Source organism: Lepidochelys kempii, chromosome 2 (genome assembly GCF_965140285.1).
Source record: "Lepidochelys kempii isolate rLepKem1 chromosome 2, rLepKem1.hap1, whole genome shotgun sequence".
Classification (NCBI taxonomy): Eukaryota; Metazoa; Chordata; order Testudines; family Cheloniidae; genus Lepidochelys; species Lepidochelys kempii.
The window spans coordinates 47,379,328-47,404,665 of record NC_136381.1 but is presented as its reverse complement, the minus strand read 5'-3'; the positions used below and the strand labels follow the sequence as shown (position 1 = coordinate 47,404,665).

Sequence of the window (25,338 nt, the reverse complement as noted above, 5' to 3'; positions counted from 1 at the left end):
CAATCCTCCCAACACTTGCACCCCCCCTTTCCTGGGAAATGTTGGATAAAAAGCCTCACCAATTTGCATAGGTGACCACAGACCCAAACCCTTGAATCTGAGAACAATGAAAAAGCGTTCAGTTTCTTACAAGAAGACTTTTAATAAAAATAGAAGTAAATAGAAATAAAGAAATCCCCCCTGTAAAATCAGGATGGTAGATATCTTACAGGGTAATTAGATTCAAAAACATAGAGAACCCCTCTAGGCAAAACCTTAAGTTACAAAAAAGATACACAGACAGAAATAGTTATTCTATTCAGCACAATTCTTTTCTCAGCCATTTAAAGAAATCATAATCTAACACATACCTAGCTAGATTACTTACTAAAAGTTCTAAGACTCCATTCCTGGTCTATCCCCGGCAGAAACCAGCATATAGACAGACCCACAGACCCCTTGTTTCTCTCCCTCCTCCCAGCTTTTGAAAGTATCTTGTCTCCTCATTGGTCATTTTGGTCAGGTGCCAGCGAGGTTACCTTTAGCTTCTTAACCCTTTACAGGTGAGAGGAGCTTTCCCCTGGCCAGGAGGGATTTCAAAGGGGTTTACCCTTCCCTTTATATTTATGACACCCTGATGGACCAGAATGCTCGGTCTCTGTGAAGAGACTTATCACAACAAATCAACTGACTGTTGACAAACCATTATTAAAAGGCATTTTAATGCCTCCAAATTAAAATGTAGATAGCAATAAATACATTGTATGAAACTGCTATATTACTACTTAGATTTTACAGATAAAACCCTTTGGTGCATGCCATTGTGGATATCTTCACTCACACTGATTATTGTAATATTCTTCTGGAAAAATATCCTTTGCATATTTTATATAAGGAATAGGTTCATACTTTACATGCTAATTTCTCAGTGATAAGAGTTTTGAACTGATTTCTTATCTTGTTTCCTTCTTTCCTCTCTTCTTTTTGCCTTTTAATCTCCACTGGTTCCCTCTTGCCTAAAGGCTGGAGTTTTATCCTGTTTATTACTTGGAATTCTCCTCTCATGAGCCCTCATCCCCGCCCCCTCATGCTTATTTGTTTGATCTTAGTAAAGTGCATCAGACTCTGCCAGAAAAACAGAGGCAAAATCTTCAGACATATCTCCACTGATCTCATGATGAGCAGCACCCCCAATGCACCTTTAATCCATGAGCCCTACGCAGGCCTATCACAACATGTGGTGTACCTCATCCAGTACCCTAAATACCCCAATAACTACATGGGTGAAACCAGACAATCACTAAGCTCTCCAATGAACTCACTCAGGAAAATGACAAAAGACAAAAACACTGCATCAGCCATGGGTGAACACTTTTCACAAAATTATCACTCCATATATGACCTCTCAGTCCTTGTCCTCAAGGGAAACCTGCACAACACATACAAAAGATGAGCCTTTGAGCTTAAATTCATAACTTTACTAGACATTAAAAATACTGGTTTTAATAAAGAGACTGGTTACTACAACAATCTGAAAGCTACTAACCCCCCTCTTTTGTCCTCTGATTGCAGGGTTGTTAACAGGCCACTTCACCTAGAATGATCCTTTGAAACGTGTTAACTGCTTATGCTAAACAATCTGTTCCATCTTGTATTTTGTTGTGATACTCTGAGCTTGTCTTCACATACAGTGCTGTAGCACTTTAGTGAAGACACTATTATGCCAACTGGAGAACTGCTTCTCTTGGTATAGTTAATCCACGAGTCCAAGAGGTGGTAGCTATGTTGACAGTAGAAGCTCTCCTGTAGCACTGTCTACACACAGAGGGTTAGGTTGGTATAACTGTTGCTCCAGGGTGTGGATTTTTTACACCTCTGAGAGATCTAGTTATACCGACATAGGTCTATAGTGTAAATCTGGCCCCAGAATACCTTTCCCAGACCTGAAGAAAAGCTCTGTGCAATTCAAAAGCTTGTCTCTCTGACCAACAGAAATTATTTCAATAAAAGATATTACCTCACCCATCTTGTCTCTCTAATATCCTAGGACCAACATGGCCACAACACCACTGCAAACAACTTAATAAAGGGACACATACAGAATCCCTACTAAAGTAGAGCTTTTCCTGTGATGTTTTGTGGCTTATAGGATGTTGTTCATTCAGTGACACTGCTCATACACTGAAACCATTGAAGTAGTATCTCTAGTTAGATTTCAAAGTATTGTGAAGTCTTGCCTTTGGTGAAGAAATTTAAGTCGTTAATTCTGTACTGTAGTATAGTATGTTTTGTTATTATCCATCTTTTCCTTAGAGTTTGTATATGGATGCTGGTTTATTTCCATCGCTTAAATTAGCCAGTTGTGTTTGTCAGATGGTGACTCCTTGAGGTTTGTTGAAAGGGGTACCAGGTCATGTGCTGTTAACTCAACACCAAGCCCCTTTTGGGGAGGCAGGCAACTAACCCCTAGAAATGGAGACTACACTTACCCGTAAGATAACACTTTTATCTGAGTTGGAGTGAGCCCTCCCTCAGTACCAGGAGTGATCCCAGGAGAAGATTCCTAAAGGGAGTTACACATATATCTTCCTCTAAAAATAGGGCAAAGGGCCCAGTCCCCAATACCTAAATATACAGATTAATGCTCACTGACCTGCTCAATTGTCCAGCCAACCCAACTCATTTAGGATGTAAGTACCTTTTAATCCCCTTTTAGTACACTCTCTGCTGCTTTCTAGAGTGCAGTGTAAGCTCAGATGAGTCATCCTGCCTGCTGCACAGGGTCATGCTGGTCACCTTGCTGTAGGGTTGGTCTTTGCATCCTGGGCTCTGCTCTCTGCTGCTCGGTTCTCTGCTGTCCTGGCACAGACCTTCCTTTGCTGCCAGTTCTGCTGTTCCCCTCTCCTGCTGTGCTCCTCTTCCAGCACAAAGTGAAAGTCTATACTGGGACAGGAGAAAGTGTGGCCTTTCTCCTCACTCTTCAGCACCCACACAAAGGAGTCAGCTAGCTCTACCGAGAAGAGTAAGCTGCATTGCCTGAAAAGGTGTATCTGTGGAAATGCTCCCCTTGCACACCTGAGAGCTCTGGGAAGCACTAGGCTCAACATCATCATGAGTAAAGGGGCTATTTCAATACCAGATGCTTACAGTGGGTTTGCACCTTCCTTCCTTGTATCCCAGAACGTCTGCTGAAATCTAGTGGGTGTGTTGAGGGCCCAAGGAATGAATGATGGGGCCAATAATGGAAAATATCTGCATAGATGTGTGTTCTCTGGATACATTCATGTTTCTAAACAATAAGACTATAATTAAAACATAAATAATAAAAATATTTTGAATGGGCTGAGTCCCTACTCCATCCTCAACAGAGCACACAAGTTCTGATTTAGTCTTCAAAATGTATCCCTTTTTAGAGTTTCTTTATTGATGGCTCAGGAGCAATTAGAAAACATGAATTTAGCCTAAGCTTCCACCTCAGTCTTGACAGTTTCTGCTTCTAGCACTTCCCTCCATGGCCACCTGTGACCTAGTTCTTATTGCATGCAGAAACACTCCTTAATAGGCTGGTTGGAGTTAATAGGACACAACAGCCAGCCTAGCTGAGCAGTACTTTCCCTGAAACTTAATGCAGGGTTGACTTAACAGCTATGCATTCCTATTCAGGATCTTTAGCCTTGTTATATTGGGGGAAATGACACACCGACATTTATGCTACTTCTAACACTGGTTCAGCATGTTAGAATTGAAGGAATTTTTTTTCACTTCCCCCATGTATTCAGGACTATCGTCCTGTTACATGGAGTAAATAAGTGCCTGCAAATTTATATTCTCTTTGGTCTTTTCCCCTGCTATTTGCTCCTGGTTGTGTTCTCTGGCTTTCCTTCTGTAGTATTAGAACCAGTCCTTTGGCCACATTCAGTGTGTGCTTAGTAGCTTTATTTCCCTGAAAGTAATCTGGAGAACATAACAATTTTTCTTCCTAAATGGTACAACTGTAGATTTCTGGTGGGCTCTATCACTGGTTTCTCTGACTCTACTCTTGACTTGATTTCATCAGCTGTAACCTTCTGGTTGCAGCTTTGCCTGGGCTCAAATTGCTGAAGGACTGCCCTGACATTTTGAATGCCATTTAACTTTTGGTTGTGTTTTAAAAAAAATCAGTCACATGGTGTTCAACAAATACTGCATTACATCCATATTCAATGCCCTTCTATGGGGAAACTCTGGGTGGCTCCCCTATGTCTGTATTTATTCTAGTAAATGTGTGCACTATTGTCTACCCATTGCCTAAATTCTCCATATTAGTTAATCAATTAATGCCATATTTTCTCAGCAAGTCAGAATTTAAACCCATATTCTTCCTTCTGCAAAGATATATATGTCTGAAGACACAGTCATGGAAGCAGCCCCCACTCCCCAATAGGCTCAAAGAATTGACAGAGCTTGCTTTCTTGTTTAAAAACATATATGAAACAAGCCTTGCACCATCTTGCCATGTTGAATCATGCTCCCTTGTTTTTATATGCTGCAGTGGCAATGTTTTACTGTGGAAATGCTATATGGATAGCCCTACAGGCTAGAGAGGCTACAATATAAAAATATATTTTGATCAAAATTCTATAAAGCAGAATGTCACTTTCTTTTCTCCAAGTAACAAATCGCTATGTGGAAGGCCAAACTTGTATCTTTGCCATTATCAGAAACAAAGCCTTACCGGCCTTTTTAAAACGACTGTTCCTTAAACAGAGGGGTGGGGGCGGTGATGATGATAACAAATGAGGGTGAATTACTTTCCTTTCCACAAAGGGGATCATCAGAGAAGAAAATACATTTAATCATGACAGTTTTACTCAATTATTTAAAAACACTAGACAGTCTATAGACTTGCCTTGTTTGTATAGTCCAGTGTATTCATTTCTTTTAAAACTAACCATGGACATATCTTTGTAGGTCTTCCTTCTTAGTTGTGCTTTAAATAACCATCCCGTTTAACTCAATTCAATTGAATTGAAGTCTTCTGATTTCAAAGGCAAAAAAGAGCCTACCTGCCACATGGCAACATAACACTGTGATCCTGCCTTTGATAATGATTTACTGTGTACTCTTAAGTCACTTAAACTCAATGTGTCTCAGTGTCCCAATCTGTAAAATGGAGATAATGTTACACATTTTCACAAAGGTATTGTGAGGATTGCAGTTTGCACATTTCTTCAAAATGTAAATTGTCACATAAAAGTTTAAATATCATTACTAAAATGAATGATGCCCTTTTGAAAGAGTCTGTTCAATCTTCCAGTGTGCATGAAGTCAAGTACCAGCATAAATGCACTGAATGTGTTCTGAATATTTGAAATTCAGGAAGGGGTCAAATCTCAAAGATATTCAAACTATTAAAATGCACATAGCAATACTGTTTCCCAATCTGGCTTGCGTATCTTATATATTTATATTGCAATGTCCTTATAAATTCAGGAGGTAAATTGTCTATCAAAAACATGCCAGACAGTCTGATATTACCATGGAGGTGAGCTAACTCTACAATCTTTTTGTGAATAGCAAGATTTATTCTTCAACCAGCAGTTTAATCTATGCAATCCATCTTGCAAAGAACAATGGAGTAAAGAAAAAGGGAAGTGCGTGTTAGGCTATAGTTTATGCTTTTGAAAGGATCTCTGCTTCAACCAGCTTACCTTGTGTGGGGGGAGAAGAGCAAATAGTTCAAAGTATGACCTCCTTTGAGAGATGCCTGGCAAATGTTATATGATCACTAGCTTTTGTGCTGTTAAAGCAACAGTTTCTTCTCTGAACCATCTAGACTCTTATTAGCTCTCATCTGTCACAACTGCTTTAGCAAAAGAGCTTGGGTTAAGGTCAAGCTGTAAGTAGCAGTAGTGGAAGATGAAAGATATGTTCTTCTCTTTGGTGAACTAGTTTCAGTTCTCTTTCTATAATGATGTTAGTCAAATCTCCAGGACTTAATGAGTGCCAAATGTTTTCTTTCTCTGCAATGTTATCTAATTACAAAGGTGCTAAGTAAAACCTTTTAATTTCACCATTTTCCAGTTATTCTTTAGGAATTCTTCAGGTACACATGATCCAGTGGTAAAAAGCAGCTGTGGTCAGTCTTTTCAGGAAATAAAAAGAAAGTTAGCATCAAGCAGTAACTTCCTTTTCTTCTAGATTTGGGCAAAACAGTAAGTTCCAGACTCTCCGAGCCTGGAGGGTTACGAGTCCAACAGGCCTCAGCTTCCTTTATGTAGCACATGCAACATGAAATTCTGTTGTATATTGAAGTTTCATTTAACTTCAGTTACATTCCTACACCTCAACATTTTTCAGTGCTGCTTCAATGCTCTACAAATTATGGTGACTATTTTTAGCAGTGACTAATTCTTCCAAATTGTCCTGAGGCCTTGATCCTGCATGATTGGGGCCTGCATACTGGTTATAACCATTTTTACTATGGTCCTAATTTTCAAATAAGCTTTGCTTTGCCTCAGCCTGCACCCACATGGAGCGCATTGCAGGCAAGGTTGGGGCCTTAATGAAACAGACTAGATGATGAACAAACCATCCTGATGTGCAGAAAAAATAGCAAATATGGCAGGCGACCAGCTTGGCTTAACAGAGAAATCTTTGGTGAGTTTAAACACAAGAAGGAAGCTTACAAGAAGTGGAAACTTGAACAGATGACTAGGGAGAAGTATAAAAATATTGCTCGAGCATGCAGGGGTGTAATAAGGAAGGCCAAAGCACAATTGGAATTGCAGCTAGCAAGGGATGTGAAGGGTAACAAGAAGGGTTTCTACAGGTATGATAGCAACAAGAAGAAGGTCAGGGAAAGTGTGAGACTCTTACTGAATAGGGGAGGCAACCTAGTGACAGATGATGTGGAAAAAGCTGAAGTACTTAATGCTTTTTTTGCCTCGGTCTTCACAGACAAGGTCAGCTCCCAGACTGCTGCACTGGGCAGCACAGTATGGGGAGGAGGTGAGCAGCCCTCAGTGGTGAAAGAACAGGTGAAGGACTATTTAGAAAAGTTGGACATGTATAAGTCCAGGGGGCAGGATCTAATATATCCGAGGGTCTGAGGGAGTTGGCTGATGTAATTGCAGAACCATTGGCCATTATCTTTGAAAACTCATGGTGGTTGGGGGAGGTCCCGGAAAATTGAAAAAGGCAAATATAGTGCCCATCTTTACAAAAAGGGAAGAAGGAGAATCTGGGGATCTACCGACTGGTCAACCTCACCTCAGTTGCTGGAAAAATCATGGAGCAGGTCCTCAAGGAATCCATTTTGAAGCATTTGGAGGAGAGGAAGGTGATCAGGAACAGTAAACATGGATTCACCAAGGGCAAGTCATGCCAAACCAACCTGATTGCCTTCTATGATGAGATAACTGGCTCTGTGGATATGGGGAAAGTGGTGGACATGATATATCTTGACTTCAGCATAGCTGTTCATACAGTCTCCCATGGTATTGCCAGCAAGTTAAAAAAGTATGAATTGGATGAATGGGACTATAAGGTGGATAGAAAACTGGCTAGATCGTTGGGCTCAACAGATAGTGATCAATGGCTCAATGTCTAGCTGGCAGCCGGTATCAAGCAGAGTGCCCCAGGGTTGGTTCTGGGACTGGTTTTGTTCAACATCTTCATTAATGATCTGGCTGATGGGATGGATTGCATCCTCAGCGAGTTCACAGATGACACTAAACTGGAGGGACAGGTAGATATGCTGGAGGTTAGGGATAGGGTCCAGAGTGATTTAGACAAATTGGAGGATTGGGCCAAAAGAAATTTGATAAGGTTCAACAAGGACAAGTGCAGAGTCCTGCACTTAAATCCCATGCACAGCTACAGGCTGGGGACCAACTGGCTAAGCAGCAGTTCTGTAGAAAAGGACCTGGGGATTACAGTGGACGAGAAGCTGGATATGAGTCAACAGTGTGCCCTTGTTGCCAAGAAGGCTAATGGCATATTGGGCTGCATTAGTAGGAGCATTGCCAGCAGATTATTCCCCTCTATTCGGCACTGTTGAGGCCACATCTGGAGTATTGCATCCAGTTTTGGGGCCCCCACTGCAGAAAGGATGTGGACAAATTGGAGAGAGTCCAGCGGAGGGCAACAAAAATGATTAGGGGGCTGCGGCAGATGCCTTACGAGGAGAGGCTGAGGGAACTGGGCTTATTTAGTCTGTAGAAGAGAAGAATGAGGGGGGATTTGACAGCAGCCTTCAACTACCTGAAGAGGGGTTCCAAGAGCTAGGCTGTTCTCAGTGGTGGCAGATGACAGAACAAGAAGCAATGGTCTCAAGTTGCAGTGGGGGAGGTCTAGGTTGGATATTAGGAAAGGCTATTTCACTAGGAGGGTGGTGAAGCACTGGAATGGGTTACCTAGGGAGGTGGTGGAATCTCCATCCTCAAAGGTTTTTATGTCCTGGCTTGACAAAGTCCTGGCTGGGATGATTTAGTTGGGGATTGGTCCTGCTTTGAGCAGGGGGTTGGACTAGATGACCTCCTGAGGTCTCTTCCAACCCTAATCTTCTATGATTCTATGATCCTTGTTTATTTAAAATAGATTTATTTCCTGGTGTAATTTATTGGAACAGGGCCACATTTTAGCCAGTAGTCATTGACGTGTTTTTCTATTGGAAAATAATATTCTGCCATTGCAGGGGAGAATTAATTTGATTTATTTTCCTTCTTTAAGTAATATGATCATATGACCTTCATGCCAGTATCATGATTTGGTTCTAAATGACGTAAGTAAAATCAGTCATGAATATTTACTCAATACTAAATTCAAGAGTATAATAGTGAGGTATATCTATTTCCAATTATATATCAATAATTCTTAGCAAATTACAGAACCTTATAAAGGTAGGAACAAGAATTAAATCTTGAATAGGAATACTGGATGTAACTTGTGACTTTCTGAGGCAGGGACTGCCATTTACTATGTGTTTGATGGATATGAATGTACTTATTGTTGGTAAGGCAAGCACAAGGCCTCCAGTGAGACTGGTGTGTTGCATAGATTTTGGGCTGACCTCTGCACAGGGATGAATTTTGCCACAATGTAAGACATCCCTGTGAGAGAATAGGTATCTGCATAGCTCTCTTGTTAATTGAACTTGGCAAACACGCTCAGTGCTGTGTTGCTGATTTGTAGGTAATTTCAACTTCATGTGAACTAATATATAACTGGTTTCAGAGTAACAGCCGTGTTAGTCTGTATTTGCAAAAAGAAAAGGAGTACTTGTGGCACCTTAGAGACTAACCAATTTATTTGAGCATAAGCTTTCGTGAGCTATAACTATTTACATATAATAAACTTCTCCTAAGGTGCTGGTTTACCACTGTAGCAAGATAACATAAACTGAATCTTTAGATTGGGTTAGCTTCCTCATGCTCTTCTCAAACTGAATGCAACAACAGGTGGCCAAATCTTCTTTTATTAACATACCCAAAGCTGGGAACCAACCAAGGCTTAGTCCAGAGACCTCTAAAGGGATCAACATTTGTCTAAAGGGATCAACATTATCAGAGGGCCTCAGAGAATAACTCTGCTTTCTTTTCAACTCAATTGGGCCATTGTTTAGTCCCAGCAGACTATTTTTTAAAAAATCACAGTAGCCTAAAATTAGAGAATTTGATGAATCCTGCAATATATGTAAATTAGGATTTGCTTTTTTAAGTGTTTACCTTCATTTATAATCAGTAGGTCTCAATTTTGTCACTTCAATTTTTGAATAAAAGGTAGTTATGGTTAAAAGAGAAAATGATAGGCCATTTTGTTTTATTATATTTCAAGTCAAAAACCTTGTATGGGAAGTAACTTTCTTGTTCTGTTTCACTATAAATAACCAGTGAATGCAGTGTGGGCACAGTCAATAGCTTTGAAGATACAGTAGGAGGTGCCTTACCTTGGTAAATCTAACCTGACTGTCCAAAGTTTCTTTTTTTAGCTGCAGGGAAGCCTCGTGCACCTGTAAGCCAGGTGGCCTGATGCTGTAGAGCAGAGGTGGGCAAACCACTGCCCGTGGGCCACATCTGGCCCACGGGACCGTCCTGCCTGGCACCTGAGCTCCTGGCCCAGGAGGCTTGCCCGCTGTTCCCCCTCCCACGCAGCTAAGCCGCCGCGCGGGCAGCAGGGGTGCGAGCTCCTGCTGCCCTGAGCTGCATGGTAGGGGGGAGGCGGTGGGCTCGTGATGGTGAGGGGGTCCGAGGGGGCAGTCAGGGGACAGGAGGCGATTAGGGGCGGGGGGTTCCGGTGTTTATTTAAAATAGATTTATTTCCTGGTGTAATTTATTGGAACAGGGCCACATTTTAGCCAGTAGTCATTGACGTGTTTTTCTATTGGAAAATAATATTCTGCCATTGCAGGGGAGAATTAATTTGATTTATTTTCCTTCTTTAAGTAATATGATCATATGACCTTCATGCCAGTATCATGATTTGGTTCTAAATGACGTAAGTAAAATCAGTCATGAATATTTACTCAATACTAAATTCAAGAGTATAATAGTGAGGTATATCTATTTCCAATTATATATCAATAATTCTTAGCAAATTACAGAACCTTATAAAGGTAGGAACAAGAATTAAATCTTGAATAGGAATACTGGATGTAACTTTCTGGGGCGGTCGGGGGTCGGGGAACAGGCGGGGTTGGATAGGGTGTGGGAATCTCAGGGTGGCCTGTCGGGGGCAGGGGGTGTGGATAGGTTGGGGCAGTCAGGGGATGGGGCGGGTTGGATAGGGGGGTGGGATCCCGGGGGAGGGGGGGGGGGGTTGAGGCGGGGGTCCGAAGAGGGGGCGGTCAGGGGACAAGAGCGGGTGGGGGGGTTGGATGGGTCGGGAGTTCTGAAGGGGGTAGTCAGGGGGCAGGAAGTGGGAGGGGGCAAATAGGGGGCAGGGGCAGACTGTTTGGGGGCACAGCTTTCCCTACTCGGCCCTCCATACAGTTTCACACACTGATGTGGCTCTCGGGCCAAAAAGATTGCCCACCCCTGCTGTAGAGCGTATGGGTATGTCTACACTGCAGACACCTGCAGCTGGCCTGTGCCAGCTGACTCAGTCTCACAGGGCTCTGGCTAAGGAGCTGTTTAATTTCAGTCTAGACGTTTGGGGTTGGGCTACAGCCCAAGCTCTGGGAGCCTTCTGCCTCGCAAGGTTTTAAAGCCTGAGTGTCTAATTGCAGTACAGACATACCCTATGTGACAAGTTTGGGGCATTTTGGTTAACACACAGTTTTGAGTTTGAAGGCAATAAAATGCTACCGACCCCGTGGGGAAATGAAGGCACGGGAGACTGACACTAAATGTTCTTGGGCTAAGACTGCAGTTAGGCACAATTGGGCAAGGAAACCACAATAGCACTAAGAAGGGGGAGAGAGGGGAAGACACCCCTCCCCAAAGAGCTGGGCCGAGGCAGCTTCAAAGCAACAGATGGCACAGAACTGAGGTGGTTTTGAGGTGATGGAAAGCACAGTTAGGTAATGATGTAACAGATACCCAGAGTCTACCTGTGACAGGCTCTGCTGAAGGCAATGAGCCAACCCAGGTTCAACTGGGAATAGTTAATTGCCTCTAAAGAGCTGGAAGGCAATTAATAAGTAAGGAGCATCTGGGCCTAATAAAAAAATCTTAGCAGAGCTCAGTTATAAAAGCTCCTGAGGAGAAAAGAGGTTCCCAAAGATTCTAGACTAGGCAAAAGCTCTCTAGGCAGGGAAGTCTAGGAGAGACCCTGAACAAGCAGGGGGAAGCCTGAAGCCTTACAGCAGAAGGAGTTGCTGATGGAACCTAGAGACTATTATTCTGGAACTTAAATTTTATCTGGGCTCTGAGATAGAGCCCTTAAACCATTGTACAAGTGCTCTTTTCAGAAGGCTTGACCTCTATTGTAAAGTAGAGCATCTGGCTTGCTTCTCTTTGACTGACTGTTACCAGCAATCTGTTACCTCATTGAGGGGGTGTAATGGGATGGACTAAGTCTTGAGGCCTCATGGCCCTGCCACTCTGCCTGAGAAAAGTGCAGTAGAGAGGTCCTCCAAGCTGCCTAGAGCGGCTGTATAGGAAGGAGCCAATCAGGGCCCAGCAGGCTATTATAAGAAGAGTTGCAGAGTCTGACTGAGTTCAACTCCTTGCTAGAGTTGGAGGAGTGTGGATAGTGTGCCTGGCTGAGGGTGCTATGCCTAGGTGCCTGGAGACAGGAGTGCTGTTGGGATGGGGGAGATGCAAAGGAGTTCCAGGCTGGCTGCTGGGATTCAAGCAGGACAAGGCCCTGAGATAAGGGCAAAGAATGAACTGGGGCCATGGGGAAGTGGCCTGGATTTTGATACACCCAGAAGGGAAACTGAACTCTCTTCAACTGGGCCACTAATAGTTGGGGCCAGGAAGGTGTAGAGAAGCAAAGAGCCTACAGGGAGGGAGCCCTAGGGGGATGTGGCCCCACATAAGGGCTGGGACTGCTTGAGGATCAGGGACAATTTGAAAAAGCATGGAAGGGGCCAAGACACAGTTTGAAGCAGGGTACTGTGATAGGCCCCACTGGACTGATTGATGAGTGAGCCCAGAGGTAAGGCTACAGACTGAAAGACCTTATAGAGGGCACTGTGATAGGCCCACTGTTGGGCATATACCCTGGAAGGTGTTTGCTTTCTTTTTATTTCACATACAGAGTGTGTGAGACTCGGCCAGAAATGCTGTAGAAATGAGGTGGCTTGGGTTCAAGCTGCAGAAAGAGCAGCAGCCTACCTAAGGGACTCTATATGGGCCTCTCTACCCAGCAATTAAAGATGGAATCACTTAAGTTGGGTCAGGTGACTGAGCAGCACAGACAGCATTGACCTGCCAGAATCCTTATATTCCACTAACCCAGGCGCACTAAGTGAATGCACTAGCCACTTACGACTGAAGACAAGGACTGAGATTGGGGCTATTGTTAAGGCCACGGTGGGGGAGGCTTGTCTTACCTAATATCGTTAATTCATTAATTTTTGCTTTTAATCAAAATTATTCTGTTGCCCCTTCCAACCCCCAGTAAGCTTCTCTTTGTTTTAAACGTCTGGACTCAGTGCTTGTGAGTGGGGATGTATTGCCCATTGAGATGGGGTGTGCAGGGTGACCTATATAATTTCCCAGGTTTCTGGATGGAGGGGCTCACACCATTATTTGTCTTTAGAAGAGACCCCTAGAAAATTGAATGTGACCCTTTTTGCTGCTGACAACGCTTGGCAGAAGGGTTACAGGTGCCTGGAGAGTGCAAGCTCTCACTGAGTACGCTAGTCTGGCTTACCATGTCATTGCAATATTGTCACTGAGGTCCTGCTCTCTACGGGCTGGATCAAAAGTCCAGTGAAGTCGGTGGGAGTCATTCCATTGATTTTTTTTTTTTAAGTGAACTTTGTATTAGGCTCTACTAGCTTCCTGTGAAGCTTGTCCTGGGGTTTAATTTAGCAGCTGTAAAGGATTCACCAGAGATTTCATGATTGCATCCACCTTTTCCCCAGTGTACTATTCATTGACAAGTAAATGCCAAAATATCAGATGTTGTGATTTATTACCTATGAAAAATATTCATTGTCTTTTATAAAATCTTGCTGCACTCAAAATGGTACAACATATATTTCCTACAAATATATTGCATGTACAAGACACTTTTGCTTAGTTTTAAGGCAGGGGTTCCCAAACTTGGTTCGCGGCTTGTTCAGGGTAGGCCCCTGGTGGGCCGTGAGACGGTTTGTTTACCAGAGCATACACAGGTTTGGCTGTTCACTGTTCCCGGCCAATGGGAGCTGTGAGCGGCCCTGCCTGCTTACCCTTAACAAGCCGCGAACCAAGATTGGGAACCCCCATTTTAAGTTATTTGTGCCTGACTTTTTCTTAATTGTGTGTCCAGTACCTGGCACATTTGTATACTGAGCGGGGCCTCTAGGCACTTAACATATGTTGTAGAGACATTATCAGCAAGTGGTTCTGTCTTTTTAAAAATATCACTGCTCTGTCAAGATTTTATTGACTATTACCATACAGTGGCATCTGAGATGCTGGTGAATCATAGCACTGGCAGCAATTTGATGTAGACCCCTATGCTGACAATGTACATGTCATACCTATGTAAAGTACATGTAAATGCTGAAGATTTTTATTAACATTGTAGACTAGTCTAGTGATGTGGGTGTGATGGGTTGTCACCTCCAGGGTGAAGCCTGGAAGCTGATGGACCGCTGTGCCCCCAAACCATTCAGCTGGATTGGCCTCTCCTGCTCTGCTGGTGACTCCCAGCCAGGCCCTCTGGGGACTGTTATCACCCAACATGACTTCAGGTGGCACCACACATTCAACTGAGTCACCTGAGTGCTTTACCTAAGTCAACAATAGAGGCAGTACCCAATTTCCAAGCTCCCCAGCCTTGCACCCCTACTGGAGTATAAGACCAGAATTATACCATCTTGCACAGCACAGAAGTCTGTACGGTGCAAGCTCATTAAATTAGTCAACTTCCCCCTCGACGTGGGGAAGATACGGAACAGCCTATGTTACCAGAGCCAAGATTTCCAAACACTTCACTCAAAGACACAGTGGTTAAGATAAAACATAAAACAGGTTTATTAACTACGGAAAGATAGATTTTAAGTGATAACAAACAGATCAAAGCAGGTTACCTAGGAAATTAAACAAAATCGCTATCTCACAAGGCATACTTTGTACACAACATATCATAATTATATGACAGTGGTGAATACAGGAGTGCCAGGGTGTCACAGTGGGTGGGTGACTTCCTAATGGTGGTCACAAATTTATGTATTTAACTCAATTGGTTGACATGAATCACAGCTGTTACCCCTTTTTTTCTCTTATTTGTTTTTTGTCAGAGTAAGAATGAAGTTCTTTACTAACATACCAAACAGATACAATATACACAGTAAAATGGCATTTCCAGTCTCCCCATAACTTCCCAGTAGGGTTTTTCTTCCTAATCTGGAGGAATTGCCACATAAAAGAAGATAACTTAGTCCCCATGCCATCAGCTTTTGGTGTCTCTGAGACTACCAACAGGGCAGCCAGCTAGTCCCAGCCATGTTACAGTTTTGCTGTGCCTCTTGTGGCTACTGAATTACTGAAATACTGAATTGCTGAAGGAATTGGCGGCTGTGATTGCAGAGCCACTGGCCATTATCTTTGAAAACTCGTGGCGAACCGGGGAAGTCCCGGATGACTGGAAAAAGGCTAATGTAGTGCCAATCTTTAAAAAAGGGAAGAAGGAAGATCCTGGGAACTACAGGCCAGTCAGCCTCACCTCAGTCCCTGGAAAAATCATGGAGCAGGTCCTCAAAGAATCAATCCTGAAGCACTTGCATGAGAGGAAAGTGATCAGGAACAGCCAGCATGGATTCACCAAGGGAAGGTCATGCCTGACTAATCTAATCGCCTTTTATGATGAGATTACTGGTTCTGTGGATGAAGGGAAAGCAGTGGATGTATTGTTTCTTGACTTTAGCAAAGCTTTTGACACGGTCTCCCATAGTATTCTTGTCAGCAAGTTAAGGAAGTATGGGCTGGATGAATGCACTATAAGGTGGGTAGAAAGCTGGCTAGATTGTCGGGCTCAACGGGTAGTGATCAATGGCTCCATGTCTAGTTGGCAGCCGGTATCAAGTGGAGTGCCCCAAGGGTCGGTCCTGGGGCCGGTTTTGTTCAATATCTTCATAAATGATCTGGAGGATGGTGTGGATTGCACTCTCAGCAAATTTGCGGATGATACTAAACTGGGAGGAGTGGTAGATACGCTGGAGGGGAGGGATAGGATACAGAAGGACCTAGACCAATTGGAAGATTGGGCCAAAAGGAATCTGATGAGGTTCAATAAGGATAAGTGCAGGGTCCTGCACTTAGGACGGAAGAACCCAATGCACAGCTACAGACTAGGGACCGAATGGCTAGGCAGCAGTTCTGCGGAAAAGGACCTAGGGGTGACAGTGGACGAGAAGCTGGATATGAGTCAGCAGTGTGCCCTTGTTGCCAAGAAGGCCAATGGCATTTTGGGATGTATAAGTAGGGGCATAGCGAGCAGATCGAGGGACGTGATCGTTCCCCTCTATTCGACATTGGTGAGGCCTCATCTGGAGTACTGTGTCCAGTTTTGGGCCCCACACTTCAAGAAGGATGTGGATAAATTGGAGAGAGTCCAGCGAAGGGCAACAAAAATGATTAGGGGACTGGAACACATGAGTTATGAGGAGAGGCTGAGGGAGCTGGGATTGTTTAGCCTGCAGAAGAGAAGAATGAGGGGGGATTTGATAGCTGCTTTCAACTAGCTGAAAGGGGGTTCCAAAGAGGATGGCTCTAGACTGTTCTCAATGGTAGCAGATGACAGAACGAGGAGTAATGGTCTCAAGTTGCAGTGGGGGAGGTTTAGATTGGATATTAGGAAAAACTTTTTCACTAAGAGGGTGGTGAAACGCTGGAATGCGTTACCTAGGGAGGTGGTAGAATCTCCTTCCTTAGAGGTTTTTAAGGTCAGGCTTGACAAAGCCCTGGCTGGGATGATTTAACTGGGAATTGGTCCTGCTTTGAGCAGGGGGTTGGACTAGATGACCTTCTGGGGTCCCTTCCAACCCTGATATTCTATGATTCTAATTAGCATTAAGGTTATAAAAAGTGGTTTGGATAAATTGAGTGAACCATCAAATTACTAACGTGCTGTACTACAGTGTTGAGCATAGAATTAAAATGGGGGGGGGTCAGAAAAACTAAAATGTAAAGCAAAAATCATGTATCCCTAAGCTTTCTGGTTTTGACTGGAACTGGAAATGGATATAGACACATACCAAAGATAAACAAACCTCCACTGAAGTCTGACCCACTTTATCTCTATCAGTCTGTAATATCCACATATTTTGAACATGGAAAAACCCTTCTTGCCACTGCTGATGTCTGAGCTTCCAAAGTCAGTACCAACAAAATACTGGAAATAGTTTTTTAAAAAGCCTGTTACAAACTTTACAACCAGTTTCCAGAACAAAGAACTTCACAGCAGGATTGGATGCTTATTCATACAGAATCTATAGAACTGTTGAACTTCATCCTTTCTAGTCTAGGTTATTCTATATAGTTTCTTATTCTGTAGTCTCCAAATGCCTCCCATAGTGCACTAAGCAATGTGAGGTTTCAGAGTAGCAGCCATGTTAGTCTGTATTCACAAAAAGAAAAGGAGTACTTGTGGCACCTTAGAGACTAACAAATTTATTTGAGTATAAGCTTTTGTGAGCTAATGAAGCGAGCTGTAGCTCACAAAAGCTTATGCTCAAATAAATTTGTTAGTCTCTAAGGTGCCACAAGTACTCCTTTTCTTTAAGCAGTGTGAGTAACAGCTGTCATGTGTTTGTTCTCTTTTCCCTAGGGGAAGAAGTGTGTGCAGTGAAATGTTTTTTTTTTATGTTTTTTAAACTTATAGCAACATGTCTGTAAGTTAGAGAAGACTAGGTCAAAGAACTTGTACTTGGAGCAGAAGGTGGTGAGGTTTGTAATGGTCCTTAGTTCATTTGGGAGTTCATTCCTCGGTCTTGAGCTGGCCTCTGAGAAAGGTCTGTCTCTCTCACAGATGAGCTTTACTCTTATTGTAGAGATCTTTGTTGTGCCATAGGAGCAAAGTTGTTGACCAGAATCTTCACCCCAGAGCTTCAGTTGTTCTCTTGGAACCCAGTCCATTGAACACCTTGAGGACAAGGACCAAGACTTTGAATGTGATTTGAAGCCAGTGTAGGGAGGGAAGGGTAGATTTTGACGTGTTTCCGGTAGCCAGTGTCACTAGAGAGATGCACTGCCGTATTCTGTACTAGCAGGAACTTCTGAAGTTCTGGAGGCTTCATGCCCAGGTATGTTGCATTTCTGTAGTACCCCTGAAAAGTGATGAAAGCATGAATAACTGTGGCTAGGTCACCATCCACCAGAATGGAACAGAGTCTCCCAGTTAACCCAAGATGATAGAAAATGTTGTTAATGGATAATGGCCCAGAGAGTACACTTATAAAGTTTGTGGATGATACCAAGCTGGGAGTGGCTGCAAATGCTTTGGAAGACAGAATTAGAATTCAAAATGATCTGGAGAAATCAACTGAAATAAATAGGATGAAATTCAATAACGACAAATGCAAAGTACTGTACATACACATACAAAATGGGAAATGACTACCTAGTAAGGAATACTGCGAAAAATAATCTGGGGATTATAATGGTTCACAAACTAAATGTGAGTCAACGATGTAATATTGTTGCCAAAAACAACAAAACAAAACATGATTCTGGGATGTATTAGCAGGAGTGTTTTAAGCAAGACATAAGAAGTAACTCTTCCACTCTACTCAGCACTGATCAGGCCTCAGCTGGAGTACTGTGTCCAGTTCTGGGCACTTCGGGAAAGATGTAAACAAACTGGAGAACATCCAGGAGAGAGGAGCAAAAGTGATAAAAGGTCTAGAAAACATGGCCTATGAGGAGACATTGGAAAAAACTGGGTTTGTTTAGTCTGGAGAAGAGAAGGCTGAGGTGGGACAGAAGTTTTCAACTTCATAAAAAATGTTATAAAGAGGAGGGTGACAAATTGTTCTGTTTATCCACTGAGAAGAGGACAAGTAGTAATGGGCTTAAATCTCAGCAAGGGAGATTTAGGTTAGACATTAGACAAAACGTCCTAACTGTCAGGGTAGTTAAGCACTAGAACAAATTACGTAGAGAGGCTATGGAATCTCCATTACTGGAGGGTTTTAAGAACAGGTTAGACAAACACCCATGGGGGTAGTCTAGCTAATACTTAATCCTGCCTCTGTACTGGGGATTGGACTACATCTAGATAACCTATTGAAGTCCCTTCCAGTCCTACATTTCTATGGTTCTGTGCTGCTATGTGAGACATCTGGGAGTACTCCTAAGCTACAGACTGAATTGACCAGTTGTGGGTATGAGCCTTCAACCAAAGGCAGTGACACTATGGCTGCAAATTCTTCAAATTCTTTCCTCTGTGTATCAGTATCACCATCATTTTGCTCAGGTTCAGCTTCAGCCAATTGTTCTTCATCCATGTGTTGGTCTTGTATAAGCAGTGGACCATCTTGGTAGTAGTGATGTGGTCACATATGGTAAAGGATGAGTAGAGCTGTGTGTTACCTGTATATTGCTGTCACTTGAGTTGATTTTGTCTGACTATTTCACCTAATGATTGCATGCAGATATTTTTGAAATGACTGGAGAGAGAATTTATCTTTGTGGGATGCCACAACTGAGGGATCTAGTGGTGGAGGTACAGTTTCCCATCACTATTTGGTGGGTACATCCCATCAGGAAGGACTCAACCCATTTTAGTGCACTCTCTTGCTCTGTCTTGCTCAGGTTCATCACTAATGGCTATCTAAACCAAGTGGGTCCAAATGGGAGGGAAAATAAAGATTGAAACTATAATCATCCACTAATACATGTTCTAATGTTTAACCTCATACAAACTTGCAATAAAACCTGAAGTTAAACATGTATCTTTGAAATCCTGGTCCCACTGAAGTCAATGAAAGTTTTTCAGTTGATTTGCTTAGAGCCAGGATTTTATCCCTGGAGTTGAACACCTCATCATCTTTACTTGCACCAAGAAGTACCTTATTCAACAAGTAGTCCCTCTGATTTCAAGTGCGGGATTGCGGTATAAGTTGTTGTTATCATTTGCAAGTGTATCAGAATCTGGAACTGTGTTCCTGGGGCTCTTCCTTCAGACTGAATCACTTTTTTTTTAACATTACAAATGATTTTTTTCTCTAAAAGATTCATCTTGTAACTTTCTCAAAACATTTAATCAAAATTCACACATATGTAGATCCTTTAAAAGGATAGTCTTACCTTTTTAAAATAAACTATTCATTTACCCCAGGAGTATAATTTCACTATAGTCTCTCTAATGCTACCACTAAATTAGCTGAGATCCATTTACACAACTGCCTCTGGCAGCAATGTGTCCTCGTAGACAATGCAGAGACTCTAGAGTACAGATCTGCATAGTTCCACTGATTTCAATGGTGCTGTGACAATTTCAACTGGCTAAGAATCTGCTTTGAGCAGAGGCTTTTGTGAGGTTGGTTGTGACAGCTTCAATAGGTAAAAAGAAAAGGAGTACTTGTGGCACCTTAGAGACTAACCAATTTATTTGAGCATAAGCTTTCATGAGCTATAGCTCACTTCATCGGATGCATACTGTGGAAAACACAGAAGATATTTTTATACACACAGACCATGAAAAAAATGGGTGTTTATCACTACAAAAGGTTTTCTCTCCCCCAACCCCACTCTCCTGCTGGTACTAGCTTATCTAAAGTGATCACTCTCCTTACAATGTCTACGATAATCAAGGTTGGCCATTTCCAGCACAAATCCAGGGTTTAACAAGAAAGTCTGAGGAACAGTGGGGGGAGAGGGGGGAAGGAATAAACAAGGGGAAATAGGTTACTTTTTATAATAAATCAACCATTCCCAGTCTCTATTCAAGCCTAAGTTAATTGTATCCAATTTGCAAATTAATTCCAATTCAGCAGTCTCTCGCTGGAGTCTGGATTTGAACTTTTTTTGTTGAAGGATAGTCACTTTGAGATCAGAAATCGAGTGACCAGAGAGACTGAAGTGTTCTCCGACTGGTTTATGAATGTTATAATTCTTGACATCTGATTTGTGTCCATTTATTCTTTTACATAGAGACTGCCCAGTTTGACCAATGTACATGGCAGAGGGGCATTGCTGGCAGATGATGGCATATATCACATTGGTGGATGTGCAGATGAACGAGTCTCTGATAGTGTGGCTGATGTTATTAGGCCCTGTGATGGTGTCCCCTGAATAGATATGTGGGCACAGTTGGCAACGGGCTTTGTTGCAAGGATAGGTTCGTGGGTTAGTGGTTCTGTTGTGTGGTATGTGGTTGCTGGTGAGTATTTGCTTCAGGTTGGGGGGCTGTCTGTAGGCAAGGGCTGGCCTGTCTCCCAAGATTTGTGAGAGTGTTGGGTCATCTTTCAGGATAGGTTGTAGATCCTTGATAATGCGTTGGAGGGGTTTTAGTTGGGGGCTGAAGGTGATGACTAGTGGCTTTCTGTTATTTTCTTTGTTAGGCCTGTCCTGTAGTAGGTGACTTCTGGGAACTCTTCTGGCTCTATCAATCTGTTTCTTCACTTCCACAGGTGGGTACTGTAGTTGTAAGAATGCTTGATGGAGATCTTGTAGGTGTTTGTCTCTGTCTGAGGGGTTGGAGCAAATGCGATTGTATCGCAGAGCTTGGCTATAGACAATGGATCGTGTGGTGTGGTCACGGTGAAAGCTGGAGGCATGTAGGTAAGAATAGCGGTCAGTAGGTTTCCGGTATAGGGTGGTGTTTATGTGACCATCGTTTATTAGCACCGTAGTGTCCAGGAAGTGGATCTCTTGTGTGGACTGGACCAGGCTGAGGTTGATGGTGGGATGGGAATTGTTGAAATCATGGTGGAATTCCTCAAGGGCTTCTTTTCCATGGGTCCAGATGATGAAGATGTCATCAATATAGCGCAAGTAGAGTAGGGGCGTTAGGGGACGAGAGCTGAGGAAGCGTTGTTCTAAGTCATCCATAAAAATGTTGGCATACCGTGGGCCCATGCGGGTCCCCATAGCAGTGCCGCTGATTTGAAGGTATACATTGTCCCCAAATGTAAAATAGTTATGGGTAAGGACAAAGTCACAAAGTTCAGCCACCAGGTTAGCCGTGACATTATCGGAGATAGTGTTCTTGACTGCTTGTAGTCCATCTTTGTGTGGAATGTTGGTGTAGAGGGCTTCTACATCCATAGTGGCCAGGATGGTGTTATTAGGAAGATCACCGATGGATTGTAGTTTCGTCAGGAAGTCAGTGGTGTCTCGAAGGTAGCTGGGAGTGCTGGTAGTGTAGGGCCTGAGGAGGGAGTCTACATAGCCAGACAATCCTGCTGTCAGGGTGCCAATGCCTGAGATGATGGGGCGCCCAGGATTTCCAGGTTTATGGATCTTGGGCAGTAGATTGAATATCCCAGGTCGGGGTTCCAGGGGTATGTCTGTGCGGATTTGATCTTGTGCTTTTTTCAGGGAGTTTCTTGAGCAAATGCTATAGTTTCTTTTGGTAACTCTCAGTGGGATCAGAGGGTAATGGCTTGTAGAAAGTGGTGTTGGAGAGCTGCCAAGCAGCCTCTTGTTCATATTCCGATCTGTTCATGAGGACAACAGTACCTCCTTTGTCAGCCTTTTTGATTATGATATTAGAGTTGTTTCTGAGGCTGTGGATGGCATTGTGTTCTGCACGGCTGACCCATTTTTTTCATGGTCTGTGTGTATAAAAACATCTTCTGTATTTTCCACAGTATGCATCCGATGAAGTGAGCTGTAGCTCATGAAAGCTTATGCTCAAATAAATTGGTTAGTCTCTAAGGTGCCACAAGTCCTCCTTTTCTTTTTGCGAATACAGACTAACATGGCTGTTACTCTGAAACCTTCAATATGTAGTTTGAATTGTGTGGGTTTGTCTCTTCTCTCCTTCATTGGCATATTAAAATTCTTAAAATCCTCATGTATTCCTTAATCATTTCCTTTCCTGATGATTGCAATTTCCTCTTTTATGGTCTCTTAATTTCCTGCTGCCTAAACTTCAAGGGAATCACCAGAATTCTGCAGCTGGGTTACTTTCTTTTCCTGAAAACAAAACTATATCAGCTTAAACTTATTTCATCTAAACTGTTAGGATATAGATATTCAGGCCTGTCTGCAAAGGCCTATACTCTAAGAATTCAGGTGTATTTTTATCACTTGGCTAGTTATAGAGGTATAAAAGAAAGAATCAAAACCACTGTCTGCCAGTGTAAGGGCCTTCTCTTACTGTGACAGTCTGAGGCCCTGTTCTTAGGCTAAGGCCTTTGGCTAAGCAACAGAGGCAGCCATAAACTGGGAAGTGAATGGTCACATCCTCACATTCCAAACTAGTCACATTGAAATAAGGTGCTATTGGGCTGTTAGGAATACAGTCCTGCCCTGATAGTGCCTATTGCCTCCAGAGAAAGGGAAGTGCCTAGAAAATGTAAAAGGAAACTTAGTTTGATAGCATCCTGTCTGGCAAGAACTCACTTATCAATAGCTGGGATGTGGAATCCTCACTTCTGTATTGTTTTGTCATTATAGTTCCCACTTTGCTGTTGTTTGTCTGTATAATCTCTGTCTGGTTCTGTGATTGTTTCTGTCTGCTGTATAATTAATTTTGCTGGGTGTAAACTAATTAAGGTGGTGGGATATAATTGGGTACATAATCATGTTACAATATGTTAGGATTGGTTAGTTAAATTTCAGGAACATGATTGGTTAAGGTATAGCAAAGCAGAACTCAAGTTTTACTATATAGTCTGCAGTCAATCAGGAAGTAGGGGAATGGGGGTAAGAAAATTAGAATCATGTTTTGCTAAAGGGGGAAATGGGAACAGGGAATGGGGGTAAGGAAATTGGAATCATGTTTTGCTAAAGGGGGAAATGGGAACAGGGAATGGGGGTAAGGAAATTGGAATCATGTTTTGCTAAGGGCAGGAATGGGAACAGGGACACAGGTGTAAGGCTCTGTGGTGTCAGAGCTGGGAAGGAGGATACTAAGGAAGGAAACTGGAATCATGCTTGCTGGAAGTTCACCCCAATAAACATCGAATTGTTTGCACCTTTGGACTTCGGGTATTGTTGCTCTCTGTTCATGCGAGAAGGACCAGGGAAGTAAGTGGGTGAAGGAATAAGCCTCCTAACATAAACCACTTCAAGGATGCCCTTTTTCTTTACTTCTGTCCTCATTTCTGCTCTCTCCACTCCTTTCAACCTTGACTTCCTGTTCTCTATTCTATTAGAATTCCCACTCCTCCCTCCCTCCCTCTCTCTCTCAACCATTGAGTCATTTCTTCCCTTTAAATACCATCTTTATGCCATCAATTTCTCTTCAGTTTATAACTGGCTCTAGATAGAGCATTGTTACACTGCATTTCAGTGTTGCTATATACAGATAAATGGTACTGTAGAAACATAATTTAATAGGATGCAAATTGATACCTTTTTCAGATTTCAGTGGAAATGGGTCTTAAACCAATGAGATGTTGGTATTTTCAAAAGTTCTTAAAATAATTAGGAAACATGAATATCTGAATATATTCACATTCACTTAATGGTAATATGTTCAATTAATGATTTTCATCTTACTTTGATTATTTAATTCACTCTGAACTACAGGAGCTTGCAAATTTTAAATAATGGACTTCAAACATACAGCAAATGACTTGAAAAGATTTTTAGGGTATTTTAGCATTTTGTGAAACATTTAAAGCATAGCTGTCTATCAGCAGTTTAAAAGGCCTTGGAAGGTCAAGTGTAATGGCTTTTACTTTATAAAAGGTCATATTTAATATGTAAAGTAAGTTTGCGGTTTCAAACATGCCCTATTTTTCAGCCATCACAGTTGAAAATATTATTCAAAACAAAACTCAGTTTTCAGTCACTAATTACTGCCCATTATCAAAAGACTGATTGACCCTTCTACTTCTCTAAATACAGTGCTGAGCTTATTGGATTTAAAACTTTCACAAATTGTAGCTTTTATGGGGAGCATATGTGCAAGTCAAATGTAAGGGGAGAGTTTCAAAGACACAAAGGGAAAATAGGCTTCCAACTCCCTTTGTAAGACAATGGAAGCTGAGCCCCAATTCCCATTTGTGCCTTTGATAAACTCCACCAGTAGGATTTCACACAACTACATTGTGGGCACAAGTTAACTCATTAGGTGTGCAAATGGATAGCTACATGCACAAATTTCTCTGTGCATCCACTGCAAACAGATTTTCATATGCACATATACTTGCATTTTTTTTGCATATCTTAGTCTTTACCCTATGATATTTTGTCCTTTAATTCTCAATAATTCTTTGCGATGGCCTATTTCTTAAAAATATGGCTGGACCAACAAAGGATGCATGTGTGAGACCAAATAGATAGCTGACTGTACAAAACATAGTTATCAACTTGCTCTCATGAGGATATGTTTATGTAGGCAGTATCAGTGCCTCACTTATGACCTAAGTCATATTGTACTCAGTTTCTGCAAGGGAAATCTGGTGTCAACTCAATACTGTACCTCCACCAACATTAAATGCACATGTTTCAACAGTGATGTTTAAGGCTATATGCAAATTAGCCAATTACCTAATGTAACACTTGGAGCTACACAAAACATGTCAACTATGAATCAGCCATTGTGCCACCCGTAGTACCTACTATTGTGTTAGTTGTTAGAAGAAACTTTCACCTACTT

General features: G+C 42.4%; 1 long non-coding RNA gene across 3 annotated transcripts in view; it reads right to left on the bottom strand.

Moving 5' to 3' along the window:
* LOC140905874 (uncharacterized) overlaps nt 1-25,338 on the bottom strand; it is a 116,129-nt gene that overhangs the window by 75,162 nt on the left and 15,629 nt on the right. Inside the window, exon 3 of one of the 3 annotated variants that reach the window (XR_012156970.2) lies at nt 17,315-17,887. The exons of 1 other annotated variant lie outside the window; for it this stretch is intronic. This is a non-coding gene — a long non-coding RNA (uncharacterized LOC140905874). Of the gene's footprint in view, nt 1-17,314; nt 17,888-22,489; nt 22,704-25,338 lie in introns of those variants that run through there. One more of the 3 variants, XR_012156971.2, reaches the window with a different exon arrangement.